Here is a 25,080-nt window from a genome sequence, read left to right as displayed (position 1 = left end):
GAAAACTAGAAATAAAACTGCCATACAACCCAGCAATCCTACTGCTGGGCATACACACCAAGGAAACCAGAATTGAAAGAGACACGTGTATCCCAATGTTCATCACAGCACTGTTTACAATAGCCAGGACCTGGAAGCAACCTAGATGTCCATGGGCAGACGAATGGATAAGAAAGCTGTGGTACATATACACAATGGAATATTACTCAGCCATTAAAAAGAATGCATTTGAATCAGTCCTAATGAGTTGGTTGAAACTGGAGCCTATTATACAGAGTAAAGTAAAATAGAAAGAAAAACACCAAATATGTATACTAATGCATATATATGGAATTTAGAAAGATGATGACAATAACCCTATATGAGAGACAAAAAAAGAGACACAGATGTAAAGACAGTCTTTTGGACTCTGTGGGAGAAGGCGAGGGTGGGATGATTTGAGAGAATAGTATTGAAACATGTATATTATTATATGTGAAACAGATTGCCAGTCCAGGTTCAATGCATGAGACAGGGTGCTCAGGGCTGATGCACTGGGATGACCCTGAAGGATGGGATGGGGAGAGAGGTGGGAGGGAGACTCAGGATGGGGAACACATATAGACCCATGGCTGATTCATGTCAATGTATGGCAAAAACCACTACAATATTGTAAAGTAATTAGCCTCCAATTAAAATAAATAAATTCATTAAAAATTAAATAAATAAAATCATAGCATTTGCACAGCTGCTTGGAAAAGAGAACTGGCTTTTCAAGTCCTGAGGGAGTCAGAGGCTCTGGTGTCCTAAGCAGTCTTAGGTCTTTCCCAGTCTTTCTGAGGACCATGGGCATCAATATATTAGAACTCCACTAACCCCCTAAGACATACCTTTATTCCACAGCACAGTTCTTAGGGAGCTCTGGCCTAGGATTTTATCACCTAGGTAATCCCACAATTAAGTCTCTTTATAATAGAATTATTGTAAAATGTTTTATAAACTGTAATGTTTATGTTTGTACAAGTAGCCAATTTATGGTAGGGATCTCCTTTCTTCTACTCCATCTTGAAAGTTCAACTATGACACTAATGAAATACCTCCCTTCAATGTTACAAGTATCTATTTCATCTATTAATAGCCCTCGGTTGTAAAGACAGGTTAATTTTACTTTTTTAGAGATCTTTATATGCAACCTGGTAAGTCTGGTTATATAGTTATTGATGTGAGCTGCTAAAACTTTTATAGACTCATCTGTAAAACTAAAATTGATGCCCAAGGTCACTGAATCTACAAAATAAACTGAGGTGTTGGATCTCTCAGATTTTCTTCCTCTGGCTTTGGAGAGAACATAAGCCATGTGAAGTTGAATGTATGAATTAATCTTCATTTGTTTAGGTGTTGAGTAGTTGCTATAGACAGCAGGGCTTAGGGGCTTCCTCGGTGACTCAGTGGTAAAGAATCCACCTACAATTGCAGGAGCCAGAGAAGACACAGTTTTGATCCCCGGATCTGGAATATCCCCTGGAAGAGGAAGTAGTAACCCACTCCAGTACTCTTGCCTGGAAAATCCCATGGACAGAGGATCCTTTTGGGCTACAGTCCATAGGGTCGCAAAGGGTTGGACACGACTGAGTGATAGCACACGTGCACACAGCAGAGCTTATCTGACAAGAGTTTTTGCTGTTTCATTCCCAGGCTCTCCTTCCCAGCTGTCCTGCATGTTCATTTTCTGAGATTCCTCAAATGTAATTCTGGTTAGGTGGGGGTGGTCCCAATGGACATGATATTGCCAAGTCTCTGAGACAAGAATGAATGTCGTAAATATATGAATATTCATTTCTAAGATGTACCAACCCCATGTTAGGTGCTCAGTCATGTCTGATTGTGGGTAGGCATTCCCTTCTCCAAGGGATCTTCCTGACCCAGGATCAAACCTGGGTCTCCTACATTGCGGGCAGATTCTTTACCATTTGAGCTACCAGCAAAGCCTGCACAGTTCCTATAGCTATTGCCAAGAGAAGGCAAGATTGTGTTTATAATTTCAGCAGGCCAACATTTTCAAATGACAGTGTTATCTACAAGCTTTATTAATAGATGAGAAAATTTTCACATAAAGTCCATATGTTAAGTCGTTTGTCATGACTGGGTGAGTTAAAGGTTATGTCATCTCTTGGTGAAGACTGTAAACTTGGGGAATACTTATGACTGTATATTTTAAATGATATCTACAATTAGGGTAACAGTGCTAGGAATAGAATTGAGTGAAATAAAAAAGTATCTGGAAACACTGATCATGTATCCAGTTTAACCAGCTCAGTAAGGATATAGTTCAAGAAAAGTCAAAGAGATTTTGTGTGTGCTTAATCGCTTAGTCGTGTATGACTCTTTGTGACTCATTGAACTGTAGCCTGCCAGGCTCCTCTGTCCATGGTATTTTTCAGGCAAGAATACTAGAGTGATTGCCATTTCCTTCTTCAAAGGATCTTCCCAACCCAGGGAATCAAGCACACTTCTGTGTCTCCTGCATTGCAAATGGATTCTTTACCTGCTGAGCCACTGGGGAAGCCCCAGAGAGATTTAGGGCAAATGGAAAATCATTTCCACCATGTGCCCATGCATATTTCTGATGACACATATTTTCATTTCACATATTAAATTTTCAGCTCAAGGTAATTTACAACTTCATTTTTTATCAATTACAAAAGAAAGTATTAGTACTTAACAATCCTGTACAATAACCTAAGGATCTGGGGATTAGTTTCTTCTCCTGGAATGTATTAGTAACCAAGGAGTATCTTAGAAAGTATAATATATTCTGGTAATCATCCACCATTTAATTTTACTGTCTGCCAAAATCTGTAGCAGTTAAAGTTAAGTGAACAATTTATATTATAAAATTTCTCTGCTGATACAAGGATTTTTAAAGGTATCATTTATTATAAACATTGCTGCCAGTATTTCTTTAAGCTTCTAGATATTCTAAAGTCTATTTTGATTGTAGGTTATAGTGATTTAACAGAGGTTAAAGGCACATTCTTTTAGGACTTGCCTCAACATTTTGATGTAACTAGAAAGAGGAATTAGATTACTGATATTGATTAAAAAACATTTTTGAGGGAGGAAGCAGTAAGTAAGGGAAGAAGTACAAAAATTGTACTTCTTTTACCATCTCCCCTACCTTATTTATTTATTTTCCTTCTATCAACTACTTCTGTATGTAAATAGTTATTGTTTCTTCATTATTTGTGTTTATTAATGTATTCATCTTAACAGTTACAGTCAAATAATTTTGAGACAAGAGACTAACAGTGTGTGTGTTTTCCTTTTTCATCTGTTAAAAATGTTAGCAAGAAGGCAGATTCACAAGATTTTTCTACATCACCCTAGTTTTAGCATCACTGTTAGAAAACAGTAAAAGGAAACAAAAAGGATTAAGCCCATAATGGCAAGTACATGAGTGTTGCTTCATTAGAGAAAAACAAAATCAAGTAGATAGAAAGAAGCTGGAAACATTGAAATAGATGGAAAAGAGCAGCAAACACCTCAATCCAGAGTATGCACAGGCAGTGCAGGCAGTGACCATCAGGGAGGGAGGTTCCACCTCACATGTTGAGTCACTGAATTCTGGAAAACAAAGAAGTAAAAGCCTCACTTTCAGTGATAACATTAATTTGAACTTGGAGTACCATTTTCATCCAAAATGTGTGGCAAAATAAAAACCTTTTTGTATACATAGGAACCCAGAATATTTAAGGTACACAAACCCTTTTTGAGAAATGACTTGAAAATATATTCAAACAAAACAAGGGAGGAAAAGCAGAAAGAGTGGAATGTGAAGAATTCAAATAGTGAATCTACATAAGAAATATAATGAATAAAATGACAAGATGGCAGACCTCTAGCAGGTCTAGAAAGCAATTGATTCAAATTAGAACAAAAAGTCAAAGTATTGCAAGAAAAAATAATTCTAAAAGGAGCCTGGAGTACATTTAGACAAAGAGAATCATTTAATTGGCCACATGATAAAGAAAACAACTCACTATCCTCTCCAGAGATGCTGGTAAACTAGTTCCAGCCAGCTAGCTTAAAATATTGTGAACTTAAGTATGTCATCTCAGAACTTTAAAACTTTGTCTGATTGTATTGCTATCAGTTTATGTTTATTTGTATTTATTTATTGTCTTTGTCATGTTTTGTCATTGTTAGGAAACTAGATTTCATGTCATATGGTAATATTACCTATTATGCCTATTATGAAGTGTATGTATAAAAGTGACATATACACACATATGGGGAAGGCAATGGCACCCCACTCCAGTATTCTTGCCCGACAAATCCCATGGATGGAGGAGCCTGGTAGGTTGCAGACCATGGGGTCGCTAAGAGTCGAACACTACTGAGTGACTTCCCTTTCACTTTTTACTTTCATGCATTGGAGAAGGAAATGGCAACCCACTCCAGTGTTCTTGCCTGGAGAATCCCAGGGACGGGAGAGCCTGGTGGGCTGCCGTCTATGGGGTTGCACAGAGTCAGACACGACTGAAGCGACTTAGCTTAGCAGCATACACACATATACATATATGAATATTTTATACCATTTATAGCAGTATATTTTATACAGAGATATTATCTTATTATATAATTTATTATATGTAGCATTAATATAACTATATATTGGTAGTGTATATGTTATATTATATACAAAAAGATTGTTTTTTTTTTGGCCTGTGTGTTTAATGGCCTTTATATAAAATAGACTTACCATACAGAAAGACTGGGACAGATCCATGCTTACCCCAGGGACATCTGGAAGTCTGGTATTGGCTTTGGGTATTACAAAGATGAAGGACTAGCTAGTAATTTATAATATAATGCATTGTGTAAAGTATGAAATCCCCCTGGTGGCACCCAGGGCCAGCTTATTTACCTTGTTTAGGGATGTATAGATTCATGGCTTACACGATTTCACTGATTTCCTATCTTGGTTTGACTATATGGTTAGTGGGGCATCAAAGACTCTGCTAGAATCTTTTCCGTTAACTCTCCTAAAACCACAATTTCTTGCATATATCTTGATGGTTCATAACCCAGAGACGAGGTGCATCCTGTGTGACTAAGAAAAGATTCTGTGTAGGCGTGCCTGCAAATCTCCTAGTCTCGGATGCTGGATTGCACGTTCTTTCTCCTGCTTTGCTGTTTTATCTTGAAAAGGTTTTATCTGAGTGTGTTATATAGAATTTTGCAGACCCTTTAAAGTATTCAACCTTGTATAGTTGTTGCAGTCATAATTCATTTATTTACAAAAGAAATGTACCTGAAGATACCAAGAAGAAGAAATACTCACTCACACATCTACATTTATCATACAGAATAAGGTAATGGGCAAACAGTTATATTTGGTTTTGTTGTTAACTGATTTTTTTTTTGAAATGTCCTCAGTAAGCTTTCATAATTGGATATTTTGTGGCCAAAAGTATTGGATCATGCTTTTCTTCATCAGACATCTTTCTAAGCCCTGAAACTTCAGTGGCTAAACTTTCATTTGATTTAGAATTACTGACTCTCACAACACATATCAAGAGTGAATGGACAAACATTTCTTAACAGTACCAACTCAGTCTTTTATGGCATGTTTCCTCCAATTTTGTGATCCTTCTACAAATGACCATTTCATGATTCTGAGCCCTTAAAAATTCAGAACTATAGCAAAGCTTATCCTCTCTATATTAGATATCTATTGCTAAATTTAAAAGAAAAAAATTACCTTAAAGTTTAGCCAATTGAGATGACAACATTTACTGTCTTCTGGTTTCTGAGATCAAGAATATGGGAGCAACCTAGCTGGGTCGTTCTCTCTCAAGGTCTCCCGTGAGGTTGTGGTCTTACTGTTGGCCTGGGCTGTCCTCATCCAAGTCCCCACTAGGGCTGGACTCACTCACATGGCTTTTGGCATGAGGCTTCAGTCTCTTGCCACATGGGCCTCCCCATGTGCTGCCTGAGTATTCTCCCAACACAGCGCCTGTCTCTCCTCAGAGTAGGCAATTCAAACAAGGCAGAGAATGGAGAAAGGGAGACTCTAGGATAGAAGCCATTGTTTTTGTATAACCTAACTTCTGAAGCTGTCTACCAGCATTTTTGCTATATTCAATTTGTTAGAAGGGCATTACTAAGTCCAATGGATTCCTAAATTACTTTAAAGGCAGAGTATGAATATCAGGAGCAAGGTCACTGAGCCATTTTACAGAATGCTTACCACAACTTCTGAGTGTTTTATGTTCTTGGATATGCTCAGTCTATTTCCATGTCCACAAACAGTGGACATGGAACTGCTTTTTGGCTTAACATCTAATTTTGGAAACATAACAAAGAACCTAGCATACAGGAGACAATAAATATATACTCAGTGGATGAATATATAGTACAATGCACAGCTCACTGGGGAACTTTAACAAATTTGACAGAGCATAACAATTAGAAAAAGGAGTTTTCTCCATGGCTGAACTTCACGCTATATACTTTTATATTCTTAGAAACACTGGGGGCAGGTTCACAAATGTTCCTCTAAATATCACTTTATGTGCCATGGTAAGGGTGAAAAAGTATAAAATAGGGAATTTGAAAATCAAAAGTTCTTGATTTTTTTTTTTTGCCATGATACAATTGCCCTTAAACTATATGGATGCTGTCTCTTCAGCTGCTGTATGAAAAAGTGAATTAGAAGGTGTCCAGTGTTCCTATATTCTACCTTTGTTTTTGTTTTTAATCTAAGCCATTTGTTTGCATTCTGCATTTGATATGCACTAATAGGTTTATGATCTAGATTATTTTAAATTCTCAAAATCCTACATAAGTCCTAATCTTGATAAAATTTATTCTCCATAAATGCTTTCACTTCCATTAAAATATTTATGACATAGGTTCATCACTTTGTATCTTTTCTTCAAATTAAAATCATTTTGAAAAGAAAATGTTTGAAAAATTAAAATTATAAGCAGCCTAAGGTATAGCAAAGGATGTTTCTGTTTAACATTTAGTAGTTCAGCCTAATTCTACTTTCTAAATGTACTGATGTTTCATATTCTTGAGGAATATGGGCTTCTCTGGTGGCTCAGATGATAAAGAATCCACATTCAGCATGGAAGACCTGGGTTGATTCCCTGGGTTGGGAAGATCCCCTGGAGATGAGAATGGCTACCCACTCCAGTATTCTTGCCTCTAGAATTCCTTGTGCAGAGGAGTCTGGTGGGTTACGGTCTATGGGGTTGCAAAGAGTTGGACATGCCTGAGTCTTTCAGTCATTCATGCTTAGGGAGTACAGTGGTACAATACAAAACAGTGTATTTTTATACCGAAAGAAAACAATAAAATCTAAATCATCTGATGCCTCTGAGATTATAGTGAAGGCATTTATTTAAAGAAGTTTTTCTTCTTTTCAGAAATAGTAACTCTTTTAAGAGAATTAGAAAGGAATCAAGAACACCTAATGAATATGCAGAGTCATTTTAATGACAGTTTAATATTTTTAAAAGTGAAAGGCAAGTTTTAGAGCATTTCTGTATGTAAAGCCTATTCAGTTTTTGTAAAAAAAAAAATTCACACAAATCTCAGAACAAAGATATTTGGAGAGACTCTAAAACTTACAAATTATCAAATTAGTTTTAGATAATTTTGTGTATCTTTGAGATTCTTCATGGCAGAACTGATTTGAGCAAATCGGTGGCTTATAACTCTTTGCAAAAACAGCATGCTGTTGCTGCTGCTGCTAAGTTGCTTCAGTTGTGTCCGACTCTGTGCAACCCCATAGATGGCAGCCCACCAGGCTCCGCTGTCCCTGGGATTCTCCAGGCAAGAATACTGGAGTGGGTTGCCATTTCCTTGTCCAATGCATGAATGTGAAGTTGCTCAGTCGTGTCCGACTCCTAAGGATCCCATGAACTGCAGCCTACCAGGCTCCTCCGTCCATGGGATTTTCCAGGCAAGAGTACTGGAGTGGGTTGCCAAATTTCTTCTGATCAAGGTATAATAAACTTTTAATCAAAATGTGCACTTGATGCAATGATAGGATGCCATTTAAAATTTTATTAATGGAATAAAAGGAAAGGTGAAAGAAGACTATTAAGGTAAATGATAGCAAAGAATGACAATGGTAATGATAGTAAACCAGGACAATGGTTAATTTAAAATGTCCTTTAGAAACGAGCCTCCAAGACTTTTCTCTCTCTTTCTTATAAGGTAAATGGCAGTCAAAAAATTTAGTTTAATCTGATTTTTGATTAATCTCATATTTTAAATCAAGCTTAATGATAACTTCGTTATTTGGCTATCATATCTGAACATTCATTTGGATTATTCTTCAATTATGGGCAACATCCATTTCCCACAGGAAAATGGGGAAGACTGCCCTTCAAAATGCTATTTCTCTTATAATGAAGACACACAAATGATTGGATATAAAATAACCTTCTACTTGAAGTTTCCCTGTACACAGGCAGGAACAGGAAACCCCATTTTCAGTGTACAGCTCCTGAAGAAGTTAAAGTTGTGTGATAAGAGGATAAGGAGTTGATCAAATTCCTAAAACAAAAAAAAAAGAAAAGAAAAGAAAAGAACATCCTTTACATATAAGTACAGTGTTTTAAAAATACTCAAAAATGCTGTATATACTATAAGATGATACTGCTTAGGTACAGTAAAATGATAACAGTATGACATGTAATTAAGTCACAAGTAGGAAATCAGTTTAGTAAACCTGTGCTGAGCCACACTGATGCTCAAGCACTAAACCTAACAAATACTTAATGAAGAAAACAAAAAGACATTTTTCCTCTCTAGAAGCGTAAATGTGCCCTGGTTTAATGCATAGAACATTATAATGTAAAATAAAACAGAAAAGTATACAATATCTTGTACTTGATATTGTCTTGGAGTGATTAGGTTCAGAAATTGAGATATTCCAAATCTCGAAAATTGAGAAAACTATCCTAAAGTTAAATATTTAAGCAATCAAAAAAATTTTTTTATCAGTTCTATAACATAGTTACAGAAGATCATTAATCCCTGATATTCTCAGAATACTATGAGACCTAATTTGGATATCACCAGCTTTTCTTATGCATCCTTATGAAATGAGAGGTTAATCAATTCTGTTTTTTTAATTAATTTATTTCTTTATTGAAAGATAATTGCTTTACAGAATTTTGCTGTTTTCTGTCAAACCTCAACATGAATCAGCCATAGGTATACATATATTCCCTCCTTTTTGAAACTCCCTCCCATCTCTCTCCCCATCCTACCCCTCTAGGTTGATACAGAGCCCATGTTTGAGTTTCCTGAGCCATACAGCAAATTCCTGTTGACTATCTATTTTATATATGGCAGTGCAAGTTTCCATTTTACACTTTCCATACATCTCACCCTCTCCCCATGTCCATAAGTCTGTTCTCTTTGCCCTGTAAATAAATTCTTCAGTACCATTTTTCTAGATTTCATATATATGCATTAGAATACAGTATTTATCTTTTCTCTCTGACTCACTTCACTCTGTATAATAGGTTCTAGGTTCATTCGCTGGGTCATATGGAGGGTTTTATTCCTAGTTTTTAAAGAAATCTCCATACCATCTTCCATAGTGGCTGTTATCAATTGACATTCCCACCAACAATTCAAGAGCATTCCCTTTTCTCTCCAGCATTTATTGTTTGTAGACTTTTTGAGGATGGCCATTCTGACCGGTGTGAGGTGATATCTCATTGCAGATTTTGTTTGCATTTCTCTAATCATGAGTGATGCCGAGCGAGCCATCTGTATGTCTTCTTTGGAAAAGTGCCTGTTTAGGTCTTTCCCCCACTTTTTGATTGGGTTGTTTGTTTTTCTAGTATCGAGTAGTATGAGCTGCTTTTATATTTTGGAAATTGATCCTTTGTCAGTTGTTTCACTTGCTATTATTTTCTCCGATTCTGAGAGTTATTTTTTCATCTTACTTATAGTTTCCTTTGCTGGGCAAAAGCTTTTAAGTTTAGTCAGGTCCCAGTTGCTTACTTTTGTTTTTATCTCCATTACTCTAGGAGGTGGTTCATAGATGGAGTCTTCTGCCTGTGTTGTCCTTTAAGAGTTTTATAGTTTCTGGCCTTACATTTAGGTCTTTAATTCATTTTAAGTTTATCTTTGTGTGTGGTGATAGGAAGTATTATAATTTCATTCTTTTACATGTAGCTGTCCAGTTTTCCCAGCACTATTTATTGAAGAAGCTGTCTTTGCCCCATTGTATATTCTTACCTCCTTTGTCAAAAATAAGGTACCCATAGGTGTATGGGTTTATTTTTGGGCTTTCTATCTTGTGCCATTGATCTATATTTCTGTTTTTGTACCAGTACCATACTGGCTTGATGACTGTAGCTTTGTAGAATAATCTGAAGTCAGGAAGCTTGATTCCTCCAGCTCCATTCTTCTTTCTCAAGACTGCTTTCACTATTTAAGGTCTTTTGTGTTTTCATATGAATTGTGAAATTTGTTGTTCTAGTTCTGTGAAAAATGCAATTGGTAATTTGATAGGGATCACATTGAGTCTATAGACTGTATTTGGTAGTATAATCATTTTGACAACATTGATTCTTCCTACCCAGGAAAATGGAATATATCTCCATCTGTTTATGCCATCTTTGATTTCTTTCATTAGTGTCTTATAATTTTCTGTGTACAGTTCTTTTGTCTCCTTAGGTAAGTTTATTCCTGGATATTTAATTCTTTTTATTGTAATAGTGAATAGGATTGATTCCTTAATTTCTCTTTCTGATTTTTCATTGTTAGTATATAGAAATGCAAATGATTTCTGTGTGTTGATTTTGTATCCTGCAACTTAGCTAAATTCACTGATTAGCTCTAGTAATTTTCTGATACTACCTTTAGGGTTTTCTACGTACAGTATCATGTCATCCGCAAACAGTGGGAGCTTTACCTCATCTTTTCTGATCTAGATTATTTGTATTTCTTTTTCTTCTCTGATTGCTCTAGCTGGGACTTCCAGAACTAGATTGAATAATAGTGGTGAAAGTGGATACCTTTGTCTTGTTCCTGATCTTAGGGGGAATGCTTTCTGTTTTTCACCATTGAGATTAATGTTTTTGCTGTAGGCTTATCATATATTGCCTTTACTATGTTGAGGTAGGTTCCTTCTATGCCCATTTTTTGAAGGGTTTTGACTTAGCAGCAGCAGCAATCATAAATGGGTGCTGAATTTTGTCAAAGGTTTTTTCTGCATCTATTGAGATAATCATATGGTTTTTATCTTTCAATTTGTTAATATGGTATATCACATTGATTGATTTGTGTATATTTAAGAATCCTTGCATTCCTGGAATAAACCCAACTTAATCATGGTGTGTGAGCTTTTTGATGTGTTGCTGAATTCTGTTTGCCAATATTTTGTTGAGGATTTTTGCATTTATGTTCATCAGTGATATTGGCCTCTAGTTTTCTTTTTTGTGTGTTGTCTTTTCTGATTTTGGTATCAGGGTGATGGTGGTCTTGTATAATGAGTTTGGAAGTTTTGCTTCCTCTGCAGTTTTCTGAAAGAGTTTTAGAAGGATAGGCATTAGCTCTTCTCTCAATGTTTGATAGAATTCTCCTGTGAAGCTATCTGGTCCTGGGATTTTGTTTTTTTGGGAGATTTTTGGTGACAGCTTCAATTCAGTGCTTGTAATTGAGTTGTTCATAATTTCTATTTCTTCCTGGTTCAGTATTGGAAGATTGAAATTTTCTAAGAATCTGTCCATTTCTTCCAGGTTATCCATTTTATTGCCATATAGTTGTTCATAATAGTCTCTTATAATCCCTTGTATTTTTGCATTGCCTGTTGTAACCTCTCCTTTTTCATTTCTAATTTTTTTGATTTGATTCTTCTCTCTTTTTTTCTTGATAAGTCTGGCTAAAGGCTTGTCAATTTTGTTTATCTCCTCTAAGAAACAGTTTTTAGTTTTATTAATCTTATTATTGTTTATTTCATTTCTTTTTCATTTGTTTCTTCTCAGATCTTTATGATTTATTTCCTTCTACTAATTTTGTTTTTGTTGTTGTTGTTCTTCTTCTTCTTTTCCAGTTGTTTTAGGTGTAAAATTAGGTTGTCTACTCGATGTTTTTCTTGTCTCTTTTGGTAGGATTGTATTTCTATAAAATTCCCTCTTAGAACTGCTTTTGTTGCATCCCATAGGTTTTGAGTTGTTGTGTTTTCATTGTCATTTGTTTCTACAAGTTTTTTGATTTCTTCAGTAACCTGTTAGTTATTTAGAAATGTATTGTTTAATCTCCATGTGTTTGTGTTTCTTATGCTTTTTTTTTCCCCTTGTAATTGATATCTAGTCTCTTGGCATTGAGGTTGGAGAAGATGCTTGGTATGATTTCAATTTTTTTAAATTTACTGAGGCTTGACTTGTGACCCAAGATGTTGTCTATCTTGGAGAATGTTTCATGTGCACTCTACATTTGGATGGAATGTCCTGAAGATATCAATGAGATCCATCACATCTAATATATCATTTAAGACTTGTGTTTCCTCATTAATTTTATGTTTGAATGATCTGTCCATTGGTGTGAGTGGGATGTTAAAGTCTCCTTCTATTATTGTGTTACTGTCGATTTCTCTGTTTATGTCTGTTAGTGTTTGTCTTATGAACTGAGGTACACCTATGTTGGGTGAAAAGATATTTACAGTTCTATCTTCCTCTTGGATTGATCTCTTGATCATTATGTAGTATCCTTCCTTTTAATATTCTTTCTTTGTTTTTAGTCTTTGTTAGCATGATCAGTATGTGTCTTGGCATGTTTCTCCTTGGGTTAATCCTGTATGGGACTCTGTACTTCTTGAACTTGATTCACTATTTCCTTTTCCATGTGGTGGGAAATTTTCAACTATAATCTCTTCAAAAATTTTCTCTGAGATTATCCTCAGTTCTTGTCATTCTTTTTACTTTATTCTGTTCTTCAGAAGTTATTTCCACCATTTTATCTTCCACCTCACTGATTCGTTCTTCTGCTTCAAGTATTCTGCTATTGATTTCTTCTAGAGTATTTTTAATTTCAGTAATTGTGTTGTTTGTGTCTGTATGTTTATTCTTTAATTCTTCTATGTCTTTGTTAATTGATTCTTGCATTTTTTCCATTTTGCTTTCAAAGTTTTTGATCATCTTTACTATCATTATTCTGAATTCTTTTTCAGGTAGTTTGCCTCTTTCCTATTCATTTATTTGGACTTCTGTGTTTCTAGTTTGTTCCTTCATTTGTGCAGTATTTCTCTGCCTTTTCTTTTTTTTTTTTTTTTTAACTTATTGTGTTTGAGATCTCCTTTTCCCAGGCTTCAAGGAAAGTTGAATTCTTCCCTTGAAGAAGGTTGAATTCTTTCTTCCTTTTGGTTTCTGCCATCCTAAGGTTGGTCCAGTAGTTTGTGTGAGATTTGCATAGGGTATGATTTGTGCTGAGTTTTTGTTTGTTTGTTTTTCCTCTGATGGGCAAAGCTGAGTGAGGTTGTAATACTGTCTGCTAATGACTGAGTTTGTATTTTTGTTTTCTTTGTTGTTTAGATGAGGCATCCTGCACAGGGTGCTATTGGTGGTTGGGTGATGCCAGGTCTTGTAGTCAAGTGTTTTCTTTGTGTGAGTTCTCACTGTTTGATACTCCCTATGGTTAGTTTTCTGGTAGTCTAGGATCTTGGAGTCAGTGCTCCCACTCCAAAGAATCAGGGCTTGGTCTCTTAGCTTCATGCTCTCATTCCTCAGCCTTTGGGGTCTGCTTCATGATGCTGATATAGCTACCTTCACCAATGCTAACCACATATATTCCTCTTAATCAATTCTTAATTCCTATCCTTAACCAATCCCCTTCCACTCATCCAATGTCCATCCATAAAAAAAAAAGAAAAAGAAAAGAAAAGCTTTAAACCTCAAAAGAAAATATAACTCTCCCTCTTCTGTTCCTTCTTTTCCACCTATTATTTATCAATATATATCTATACAGAGCCTATAAAACTGTCTGTAGGTTTTTGGCATATAATTGCCTGAAGATAATACATTCCCCTCTGTTTTTTATGGCCAGAATATAAGGAAGGATTAAGTTTCCTTTGCTTTTCAGTCAAAACTTCTTTGCTTTTTACACACTTTGAGTACAGCATTAAGCTAATTGCTGGAAAGGAGAGCTTGATCCACATCTTCCAGGTGTTCAACTATGGTTGGGGAAATATTAATAGCAGGATTACTTTAGGATATAATCAGGAATGCACTCACAAACCAAGTTTAAGCCTTTAATTTTTCTTTTTACTCCTTTTTTTCTCTTTCAACTGCCTAAGCAAACAACACCAGAAGTTTCCTGAAGTATTCTTCTGCAACCAAGTTTTACCTCCTGAGATTGACCTTCAGTTACCCTTTTCCCCTGTTACAGAAACTATCTATGGGTTGACTCATTGCCAATTCCTCCTTCCTCCTCCCTGACTCCCTTTCTTTTCTCATCAACCTCTGCAATCCAGAGGGAAACAAAGTGAAACAAGTAGGATATTTTACTTTTGCTTGGTTGTTCCCCTCGCAGGATGAGTGGGCAGACTCTGACCTGCCTTCTGTCCTAATTCATGTGGGTAACTCTATCTACTTTCTGCGAGGCAGAATAATGTCACACTACTTCATTATCCCTCAGGCAAAAGCTGTAACTCAATTCTCTGTGTATGAAAAAAACAAAAGGGAGACAACAATATTTTATTTTTGTGCAAACCAATAGATGTTTGCTTCAACAGAGTGTATTGTGCAACCAACAGCCTAAGGAAGACTTACAAATATTGTATTTCAAAATATGTATTTGAACCTACAAATTTGTAATTGTACCCATTTTTGTGAGCCCTAAGACAGTCACTGGTTTTACAAAGAAAATGAGTCTTATAGTAATCACAATTAGGAAACTACTACAAAATATATATCATGAGCCTTAAAATAAGATTATTTTCAATTATCAAAAACACTTTTCTGAGGGATTTTTAATGATATTGGCATATTTTCAGAATATATGATTGATAGGCAGAAAGCAGGATGCAAATATAGAGAAGGATATAAAGTAATTTTTGTTACTTAGCTATAAGAGCTCAGGAATCATATTTCCTGCATTCAAATCCCAAACTCTACTTCCTGCTGTTCTGCCACTTTGGGCAAGTTACTTTTTATTTCTCAGTCACACTTTTTTTATCTGAAAAATTAGGGGAAATAAGAGTACAAAGCTCAGGAATTGTAATAGCGTGTATATATTGAATGGGATATAGCAGGATGCTTGGCACATAGTAAATCCTCCATAAACAATTATTGACATTTGAGTGGTCATGATCATGGCATCCTTGGGGAGATTTAATCTTCAGATGTGTGACTTGTAGGAAATCCATTGAATTCTGATACCAATAGCAGATGAGATTGTTGGAACTGGGTACAAAAGCATAAACAATATATTTTCTGTTTTTGTTTTATTTTCAGAGAAAATAATAGTCTTTACAAAGAATCTGGTATAGTATCTTAATTCATGTTTACTTGGGAAATCACTAAAGAATGGCTGTTTACTGTCAAGTTAGCAGAGGATTGTTATCTAAAGACTATTTTATTTTTAATGAAAATCCTGCATCTTTCCCACAGAGTCTTGAAGAGCCCTTCTGTGGATAGATAGGCTTTGTTTTCTTCTAGAGTACACTAAGTAAAATCTCAAAAGGGGAACTGTGTAAATAGTGTAAAATTCAGTATACTCAAAGACCAAACAAATTCCTCCAACTTGTGTTTAATAAATAAAGCATCCAGTTACTAAAATCTCCTGAGTTGACATTGATTCTTTCCTTTATTGCCCTGAAATAGAGGGAAAATAAACATCTTCTGGTTCATCCTTAAACAAATTCTCCACCACACTTTTTTTTCCCCCTCAGTGGTTCCTTTCCCATTTCCCATCCTCTTTTGATGTGAGCAGGAATCTCTTCATATATATATATATATATTTTTTTTTTTTTTCCCTAGAATTGCTTTTGGACTATTCATTGATACAGAAACAGGAAATTTCTCTCTTGCCCTCACCTAAATAAATTTGTTCAACACTCAGTTCCCTGATGGGGAAGAGATGTCATATCTAAGCTTCACCTTTTGTTTGTGGGCAAAAGCTAGGCACTATCATCAAAGTTTCTCTCTTTCTCAGAAAAAATTGAATGCTCCTATTATTTGCTTAAGAATAACAGCCAAAAGAGAACAAGCTCCCTACCATCTCTCGGCCCCAAATACTTTCCCCATGATTCTTCTCTCCATGTGCAGCCTTAAGGTTCTTTCAGTGGAACAGCTACAAATGCTCACAACAGAGCCAATTAAGGCACTTTGAAGTATAGCACAAGAAAGGGTATATTGCAGTTACTCAGACATCACAGTCTCAAAAATATACCTGATGTATGTCTTCTAGCCAGAGCAATTTACACTAAAAACAGTGTTATTGTATACACTGAATGTCACAAATTCTATACCACCAATGTCATATATTACCATAGTAGAGGAAATGTGACTTCCTGGGAGATTGAGCAGTATCAGTAATTGTCCACTCAGGGCCTCTTCTTTTGGCCATTAGCAGTGTGGAAATGATTTCTATAGAAAGGTTACTTTTAGAGATTATTTTGATAATGCAATTTTTTAAAGATCACAACTATTGAAATACAGACGTTAGTATGATTGTGGAATTTGTGAATGGCTCTGGAAAGAATAACCTGCTTTTTATTTTCTGTCATGAGCCACTACCTGATGATTTATCTTTCTCTTCCTAGGCATATTTGTTATCTATTGCTGAGTAACAATATTAAAACATTATCAGCTTAAGACAGTACAGTTTAGTACTTCACAGTTTTTGTGGGGCAGATATCCAGGCAAGACTTAACTGGATCCTTTGCTTAGAATATTATATTAAAATACAAATCAAGGTGTCAAACAGGGTTGTGGCCTCATCTTAGGCTTGCTTAGGTAAAAATCCTCTTTCAAACTCATTCAGGCTATTGGTAGAATTCAGTTCCTCATGGTTGTAGAACTGAGAGCTTCAATTTCTTTTTCTTGGCTATCTATCTACCAGAGGACACTCTCAGCTCCCAGAGACTTCCCACAGTTCTTACTATGGAATTCTCCACAATAGGTACTTATCTTCTCAAAGTCAGAGAGAAAAGGACACTCAGCAAGGCAAGTGTTATAATCTTATTTAATATAATCTCATAATCATGTGTATATAATCACATATGTTCCATCAATTTCCCCATTTTATTGGCTATAAGTAAGTCATAGTTCCTGCATAAACTCAAGGTAAGAGTATTATGCTGGACAACTTAAACCTCTGTTGAACACACCAGGGAAATACTTTATAACTTTTAATAAGATGCATACCTGAATTTAGTGAAACAAGTTGAGAGGCCTAGAGTAGTTAATTCCTAGAGACTTTAATGGAATAAAAGCAATGTTGATTCTGAACTAGATTCTTCTTTTGAAAACAGTTTTTATCTTCATTATATAGGAATTTAGAAGTAAGTTTGGGGCTTTCCTGGTGGTCCAGTGGCTAGGACTCTAGGCTTCTAATCTAGGGGGCCTGTTCAATTCCTGGTTAGGGAACTAGATCTCATATCCTGCATGTTGCAACTAAATATCCTGCATGTTGTAACTAAGACCCAGAGCAGTCAAATAAATAAATACTAAAAGCACACAAAAAGTAAACTTGATTCTTTCTCTAATCAAGACCAGATTTACTATAAATATTAAGGTGGCCTAAATATAATAACTAATTTTCAATTGTTTTGACCTATAGCATAATTTTATATGGGTCATCCTGAAACGTCCTACATATTTTGTTTTCTACATTCCAGGGAAAATTCCTGGAAATAATACCATTATGGAATAATATACACTGAATAAATGAAGAAAGTGAACTTCACTGGGATTATGTGACCAGCCTAAATTTATAGTAGTAAACAGCTAAGTAAGAGATTAAATCAGTAGAGAAATACAAGTTATTCAAAGCCTATACTTTTAATCATCTTTCAAAGACTTATTTTTAAAAATAAATTAATTGAATAATGATTATTTCTATCAGGCACTTTTTACCTAAGATCAAGGTATGTTGTTAGTTTTTGTAACAAGCATTGAAGAAAGAGTAGAAATAGGGAATAAAGACAATGTTCCTTTCTGAGTCTGCTCCTAATCTAGTTGTCTTTAATCTTTAGGTGCTTTTGGTACTTCTAAGTTTGCTTTTTGTCTTTGGCATTTTGCTGTTTCATTATGATGTGCTTAAACATGGATATAGATTTTATTTATATTGTTTGATATACATTTTGCCTATCTGTGAAATTATGTCTTTAACAGTTTCAGAAAATTAATAGCTATCCTCTTTGCAAATATGTTATTTCTTCCAGTCTCTCTATTCTTTTTGTGTTGAGGCTGATAGTAGGCATGATGTTAGTTCTCACCCAACCCATTATATTCTTAAACTCAGATTTATAGATTACCATACCTTGCCTCCAGAGAAGGCAATGGCACCCCACTCCAGTGTTCTTGCCTGGAGAATCCCAGGGACAGGGGAGCCTGGTGTGCTGCCATCTCTGGGGTCACACAGAGTCGGACACGACTGAAGTGACTTAGTATAGCATAGCATAGCATACCTTGCTTCATTCTCTGTGCTAAAAATCAAATAATTTCTTTATGTCATGTTTCTGTTCATTAGTTTTCTTTTTGTTGTTGTTATTTTTAAGAGCAGTTTTAGTTTTATAGCAAAAGTAAGAGGAAAGTACAGAGATTTTTAAAAAAATACTCCCTGCCCCAACGCATGCGTAGCTTCCCCCAATATCAGTATCCCCTGTCATAGAAGTATGAATACATTTTTTGTAACTAATGAAACTACACTGACACATCATTATCACCCAAAGATCAGAACTTACATTAGGGTTCACACTTGGTGTTGCACATTTTATGGATTTGAACAAATGTATAAAGATATGAATCCACCAGTATAGTATACAGAGTAGTTTCACTGCACTGAAAGTATTCTGTGTTCTGCCTATTTGTTTCTGCCTTTCCCCTAACTCTGAACAGCCACTGATCTTTCACTGTCTCCATAGTTTTTACCTTTTCCAGAACATTATATAGTTGAATCATACATTTTACAGCCTTTTCAGATGGCTGCTTTCTCTTAGCAGTATGCATTTAAGTTTCCTCCATGTCTTGTTTGTGATGTCTTAACTCATTTCTTTTAAGTGTTGGATCCTATTCCATTGCCTGGATGTACCACAGTTTACTGATCCCTTCACCTACTGTAGGATGTCTTGGTTGCTTCCAAGTTTTGCCACTGTGAATCAAGCTGTTATAAACATTCATGTGCAGGTTTTTATGTGATCATACATTTTTAATTCCCTTATGTAAATACCAAAGAGCATAAACGCTAGATCACATGCTAAGAATATGTTTAGTTTTGAAAGAAACTGCCAAACTGCCTTCCAAAGTGGCTGTTATTCTGCATTCATTCCAACTAGAAATTAATGAGCGTTCCTGGAGCTCCACATGCTCACTATCATTTAGTGTTGTCAGTATTCTGGATTTTGGCTCTTCTAAAAGGTGTATAGCGGAGTCTCATTGTGTTGACTTGCCTTTCTCTGATGACATACGGTGTAGAACGTCATTTCATATGCTTATTTGCCATTTGTATATCCTTAGTGAGATTTCTCGGAGAAGGCAATGGCACCCCACTCCAGTACTCTTGCCTGGAAAATCCCACGGACAGGGGAGCCTGGTTGGCTGCAGTCCATAGGGTCGCTGAGAGTCGGACACGACTGAGCGACTTCCCTTTCACTTTTCACTTCATGCATTGGAGAAGGAAATGGCAAGCCACTCCAGTGTTCTTGCCTGGAGAATCCCAGGGATGGGGGAGCCTGGTGGGCTGCCGTCTATGGGGTCGCACAGAGTCAGACACGACTGAAGCAACTTAGCAGCAGCAGTGAGATTTGTTAAGGTCTTTAGCCTTTTTTTTTCCTCCTTCTTTTTTTCTTCATTTGAGCTGTTTTTTTATTACTGAGTTTTAAGAGTTATTTTTATATTTTGAATAACAGTTCTTCATCAGATGTGTCTTTGCAAATATTTTCCCCCAGTCTATGACTTGTTTTCTTGTCCTCTTGGCATTGTCTTTCACAGGAGCTTTTTTGTTTTAATAAAGTCCAGTTTATTAATTATTTATTTAATGGATTGTGCCTTTGGTACTGTATCTAAAAAGTCATTACCATGCCCACATTCATCTATATTTTCTCATATGTTATTTCCTAGGAGAGTTAGTTTTTTTATTTTACATTTAGGTCTATGATTCACTTTGAATTAAATTTTTTGAAAGATGTAAGTCTGTGCCTAGATTTTTTTTTCTAATGTAGATGTCCACATGTTCACACACCAATTGTTGAAGAGATTATCTTTGATCTACTGTATTCCCTTTCTCCTTTGTCAAGGGTCAGTTGAGTCTGTTCATTCTCTACTCTAAATTCTCTCTTTAGTTATATGTAGTAGCATGCTAAAGCTGAAACTCCAGTACTTTGGCCACCTCATGCGAAGAGTTAACTCATTGGAAAAGACTGATGCTGGGAGGGATTAGGGGCAGGAGGAGAAGGGGACGACAGAGGATGAGATGGCTGGATGGCATCACTGACTCGATGGACATGAGTCTGGGTGAACTCCGGGAGTTGGTGATGGACAGGAAGGCCTGGCGTGCTGCGATTCATGGGGTCGCAAAGAGTCGGACACAACTGAGCAACTGATCTGATCTGATCTGATCTGATGGCTAATCCATTCTTTGGGTTTTTTAAACACATATATTTTTAAATTTTACATACTTAGGTAGATTCTTGATGTTTGGCTTTGAATAAACATAAAACTTCCTTATATTTTGCTCTTTTCATATGTCAAATAGAAATATAAAAATTGTTTCAATTTCAGAGAGTAGATGGATAGTTTAATCATTTAATATATTTAAAGCTGCTTGTAAATAGTTCCTGGTCTATTGTAAGTGATACAGTTACTATAATTCCAGCACCTATAATCCTTGACAATCTAAATCTGATATTTGCTATTCTATGAATTCTTAGGGAGAATTTTTTTTCCCAGAAAAGATATACATTTTCTTCTTCAGATCTCAGAACACATTAGCCTCAATCCACAGTTTCATATAATTAAAATTATTTGTTTCAGCACCTCCATTTCCCTACCACTGCTGCTGCTGCTAAGTCGCTTCAGTCTTGTCTGACTCTGTGCAACCCCATAGATGGCAGCCCACCAGGCTCTGCCATCCCTGGGATTCTCCAACACTGGAGTGGGTTGCCACTTCCTTCTCCAACGCATGAAAGCGAAAAGTCAAAGTGAAGTTGCTCAGTCATATCTGACTCTTAGCGACACCATGGACTGCGGCCTATCAGGGTCCTCCATCCATGGGATTTTCCAGGCAAGAGTACTGGAGTGGGGTGCCATTGCCTTCTCCCCATTTCCCTGCTACCTAAGTCTACATGCCCATCACAGTGGTTGCTGCTGCTGCTGCTAAGTCACTTCAGTCATGTCCGACTCTGTGCAACCCCATAGACGACAGCCCGCCAGGCTCCCCTGTCCCTGGGATTCTCCAGGCAGGAACAGTGCTTGCACTGAAAGTCAATTATTTCATATTTGGTTACAACCCTTTCTGTTTACCTTTCAATATGTCTCCTTTTTGACTTTTTTAAAGATGTGTTTTGTTGAAATACGTGTTGATTCACAATGTTGTGTTAGTTTCTGTACCAAAGTGATTCAGATATATATATATATATATGTATATAAATGTGTGTGTGTGTATAAATACACACACATATTCTTTTACATTCTGGCTTATTACAAGATATTTAATATAGCTCCCTGTGCTATACATTAGGACTCGTTGTTTATACATACTATCTATAATAGTTTGTATCTGTTAATCCCAAATTCCCAGTTCACCCCTTACCCACCCTCTTCCTTCTCGACAACCACAAGTGTTCTCTGTATTTGTGAGTCTGTTTCTGTTTCATAGGTAAATTTGTTTGTGTCATATTTTAGATCCACATATAATTGATATCATATGGTATTTGTCTTTCTGACTTACTTCACTTAGTATGATAATCTCTTGTTCTATGTTGCTGCAGATGATATTAGCTCATTTTTCATTATGGCTGTATAGTTTTTTTATTATATGAATGTATCATCTCTTCTTTATCCATTAATTTATCAATGGAATAAGTCTTCTTTATTATTTAGATCCTGGAAATGTGATAAAGTGGGTTTTTGTAAGTTATTAAATGGTGCTCAAGTAATTCAAATGGTTTATTCTACCATAAAACTGCAAACAAAATCTCTAATCTTGTCATTACCAGTCATACAAACTATCACATAAAGTTACCAAAGAATTTTCAGTTGTTATAAATTTGCTTACTATCCGATTTAATTTTCTACAACACAACAAATTGGAGTATATTTCCTACACTTTTTTCTAATAAGAGGATAGGAAACTGGTTTCAAATTGAGTATTGTTCAGAATTTTAGTTTAGATGTTACATATTTCAATATGATTCAGAAGCTTTCTTCTGTTTTACTTTTGTTTTTTTTTTTCAGTACATAGCTTGTCATTATATAATGGACTTCCCAAAATTAGTCTTTACTATGTCATGAAAAATTCAACCAAATGGTACTTATTAAAGTGAAATCACATCTTTGTTTTAAAGACCATACCAAATTCCCAAACTTCCAGCTTTTTTTTTTTTTTGAGTGCATTTTTTCCCCCTCAAAAATAAGCAATTCTCATAGTTATTTATAGGAAAAAACAGTTCTCCTGGAGGCTTGAAAATGGTTTCTAACTGCCAAAAACACAATAATTCCTCTCAGAATTAAGTGGTAGAAATAATGATATGGAGGAGTAGAGTCCATCAGTCATTAATACCTTCTTGATCTAAATTTAGTCTCAGTCAGTATATTAGTAAACTTCTTTATATTTGATAACTTTGGTTAATATTTTTCAGAGGGAAAGTGGCTTTGGGGTTTTTATGATGCTATAGATTTTCCAGAAGCCATTCACATATTCCACTGCAGTGGACCGAATTGCCTTTAAACAACATTTCTAGCCTTTATTGTGTCGTCTGGCATTTTGCTTTTGTTCCCATAACGTATTGTTATTTAGTGACAATATTATCTCAAAGCAGTATTTGTGATTGGAAATGCTGTAAAAATTTTATACCTTGAAATATGAAGATTACACCTATATTGGAGAAGGCAATGGCAACCCACTCCAGTACTCTTGCTTGGAGAATCCCATGGACGGAGGAGCCTTTTTAAAGTTAAAAAAAAATCTTTAGCCCTTTATCCTGTCTTCTCCCTTAACTTCATTATGCTCCTTCTATATTTTGAAGTTTAATTGTGAATTACCTTGAATATACTTCCTATAACATCCCTTAAGTACAGTTAATGTAGGACTAAAATTTTTTCAGTCTTTCAGGTTTCTACTAAAGAACATAATTTGCTATATACTTGTGGACAAGAAATCATCTGTATTTATTTATGTGTTTAGAGACTCTGAAAATCCTAAAACCAGGAGGGGTAGAATATGAGGAGATTGGTCATATCAACTGACTTTCAAACTAGATGGCTCCTGTCCATTCCAGCATCATTGGTCTATTTGTCTGAAGAATATTTCCTTCTACGAAAAAAAATCATAAACTTAAAAAAAAGAGAGAGAGAGAATGGTTTTAGAACCATAGAGAGAAGACTTTAGATAAAGAAGATAGTGATATCTAAACTTATAGTTATATGTCATTAAACAATGGCAAGAATTTTTATTTTTGATTGTTTTTAAATTTGAACTTACAAAAATACACAATGTATTATTTTATGAAAGCATCATAGCACAGTAAAATAATTGACTTTGAAGATTATAAGTGCTTAAGACTTTATTATTGCTTTTGTGCCCTTAGATATGTGTGTAAGCTTTCTGAAATATAATATTCATTTGTGTAAAAAGGTGAACTCAGGATAGATTTGTTGTGAAAGTTAAGTAATACAGTGAAATGCTTGATGCATTTTGAACACAATTTTCAATCAATAAATAATTCAAATAATTATTTGGAATTAGCGGCCACTGAACAACAAATTTAACAAGTGTATTAATTTCCAAAATATTATTGAATATTGAAAAATAAAGAATAAAGATCTTATGATATAGCTCATAATAGTATCTGAAATAGTCCTTATCTGTCGGTGGATATATCAAGGAATTAATAAATTACATAACCAATATTTATAAGATAGAACCTATTTCTTTCCTTCTACATATGGGTGTTTTAAAATGTATGGTTAAGTAGATGGTCTCTTTGTTGATGATCAGTGTTAACTATTAATTATTTCATAAATTTTGTATATTGGTCTCTAAAATTCTGTTGGCTCTATGGAAGAGCATAATATTTTCTTAAATAAATTTTTTTTCCCTCTCCACTCCCATTTCTACATTAACTATGGATTTAGCCAACTAGAGATTTTGTAAGTTTGAAAATGTTTGATTTGGAATTCTAGTTTTCATAAACATATGCAATTTTCTAAATAAATAAATGAATGCACTTTTCATTTGCTCAAATATTTGTTCATTTACTGTTGTTCTATTAAATGACTAATCCATGCCAGGCATTTTTCTGACTTCTGGGGAAGCAGAAGTGAAGACATGATCTTCAAAGACAGCATATGTCATTGATTTAGTCTAAAACCTTTCTAAACATTATATTGTTAAAGTGTTTCGAGAATGAAAGCAATCTATGACCTAGATGAAAATTACCACCTGCACCTAAGAATCAAATAGATTTGAATTAGAACCTTGTCTTTGCTTTTGATGTCTTTGTAATCTTAAATGATTTATAAATTGTTCTTATACTCAAGCTCATTATTTTGAAATAATTTGTCACACACACAGATGCCTACTCCTTAAAAATGATAAGCGTATTGATATTTCTGCTATGATTTCCAAAGACTTATCATTCTATTGAATTTCCACAATTTTTTCCCCTCTGAACATAATACC

General features: G+C 35.3%; 1 protein-coding gene and 1 long non-coding RNA gene across 6 annotated transcripts in view; one reads left to right on the top strand and one right to left on the bottom strand.

The window, feature by feature from the left end:
* CTNNA3 (catenin alpha 3) overlaps positions 1–25,080 on the top strand; it is a 1,905,103-nt gene that overhangs the window by 1,422,846 nt on the left and 457,177 nt on the right.
* Positions 8,283–25,080, bottom strand: part of LOC132344135 (uncharacterized) — a 53,708-nt gene continuing 36,910 nt past the window's right edge. Inside the window, exon 3 of the long non-coding RNA XR_009493255.1 lies at positions 8,283–8,553. This is a non-coding gene — a long non-coding RNA (uncharacterized lncRNA). The remainder of the gene's footprint in view (positions 8,554–25,080) is intronic.

This window comes from Bos taurus, chromosome 28 (genome assembly GCF_002263795.3).
Source record: "Bos taurus isolate L1 Dominette 01449 registration number 42190680 breed Hereford chromosome 28, ARS-UCD2.0, whole genome shotgun sequence".
Lineage (NCBI taxonomy): Eukaryota > Metazoa > Chordata > Mammalia > Artiodactyla > Bovidae > Bos > Bos taurus.
This window is presented reverse-complemented; position numbering and strand designations above follow the sequence as displayed.